This window comes from Penaeus monodon, chromosome 19 (genome assembly GCF_015228065.2).
Source record: "Penaeus monodon isolate SGIC_2016 chromosome 19, NSTDA_Pmon_1, whole genome shotgun sequence".
Lineage (NCBI taxonomy): Eukaryota > Metazoa > Arthropoda > Malacostraca > Decapoda > Penaeidae > Penaeus > Penaeus monodon.
Genome location: NC_051404.1, coordinates 34,509,011 through 34,510,436, shown reverse-complemented (window position 1 = coordinate 34,510,436; position 1,426 = coordinate 34,509,011). Strand labels below are relative to the sequence as shown.

At 44.1% G+C, this 1,426-nt stretch overlaps 1 protein-coding gene across 3 annotated transcripts in view; it reads right to left on the bottom strand.

Moving 5' to 3' along the window:
• LOC119585189 (guanine nucleotide-binding protein G(q) subunit alpha) overlaps positions 1 to 1,426 on the bottom strand; it is a gene marked incomplete at its 5' end in the record, with an annotated part of 38,133 nt that overhangs the window by 1,370 nt on the left and 35,337 nt on the right. For all 3 annotated transcript variants that reach the window (XM_037933837.1, XM_037933836.1, XM_037933835.1), the window contains 1 exon segment: positions 1 to 1,426.

Genomic DNA, 1,426 nt, shown 5'->3' with positions numbered 1-1,426 from the left:
GGGGACAGTGCTGGACACGTTTGCAGGCACACCCTTGTGCCCAGGTTGCATTGAACACACGTCACATACAAGCATGATTATCAGTAAATGGCTAGTGATACTCAAAAATACCATTCTAGGCTCACTTTCGCATAAGCCACAAGAGTCTTAAGTCTCAGCTCCGAGTCAGCTATCTTTGAATTGCACTTTTTGACGCAAGAGTAGATATTAAGAGCCTACAGTCTGTAGCACCTCACCAATAAGCTTCTGTGTCACTTGGTAGGTAGTGTTGGTACCTGGCTTTGCCTTTCACCAGGCAGAGGAGATCTGGCTATCTAAGGAGACATTTTAAAGCCATACTCGCTACCACCAATATATCACAAGCACTGATGCCCTCATAGGTAGATACATTTCCAAATCTTACAGCAGCTACTCATACGTGGTACCTGATTTATTCAGATTTGTACCAACCTAAGGTAAGTGGCAGCAAAGTACTCAATGCTTAACATTTCTAAGTATCACTCTCAGAAATCAGAATTTAAAACTGCTTCTTCTTCTGTTGTTCCTTCTCTGTTGTTCTGTTGACTCTTTCTCTTTTCTCACACTCTGGACGCCATAAGACTCACTGCATTTGGCTGTTGCATCTTCAAGTAGTTTTCTGTGCTCTACTTACTTGTGGTCCAGATGCATTACATTGGAGGTGCATAAAAGTCTCAGTAGCAAGCACTTCTTTCTTCCTTAACCCCCAGGAAACTTTGCAGGCCTATACATAATGGATAGCTCCTCTCATGATCAACTACATATTATCACACACTAAAGATGAAACGTTAGACCACATAATGTTTATATATGTGTAATATACAAAAGCCACCAACACAAAACATCCTAACAATCACCTGCAAGGCAAGCAAACTTTCCCGCAAAGGCAAGAAAACGAGGCTGGAGCAATACTTCGTTAGATGTGGAGTGTGTCAGCCCATGATGTTTATCAGTGTACACACTAACATTAGCTCCAAGTTACGCACATGTAGCAGCGGCTGAGTGTGGCTTAAGCGACACACACACATCCACACGCGTGAATCAGGGCTTAGGGAGCACCATTACGACCAGAGAGCACTAAGCTCGTTGGCAGCGTTGGTAATGAGCACGGGACATGGGTAGGGGCGGTCCTTTTGGCAACATGGCAACAGTCAAAAATGGAACCAGTCATGGCTTTGGACTAGTTAATCCGCCCCTTCCGGGTGTGAGACTTTGGGTTAACAGACATTGTACGCAACTGAGGACTTGGAAATGGCGTACATTACATAAATTGGAACTACATAATTGAAGGTGTCAAGCCCCTTGGCATCAAAACATCCTCAATTTAGGCTGTCTGCAAATAGCTGAAGCTGTCCCAAACAGGATGGCTTGACTTGGAAGGGAACTGAAGGCTCACACAAATCTTTGG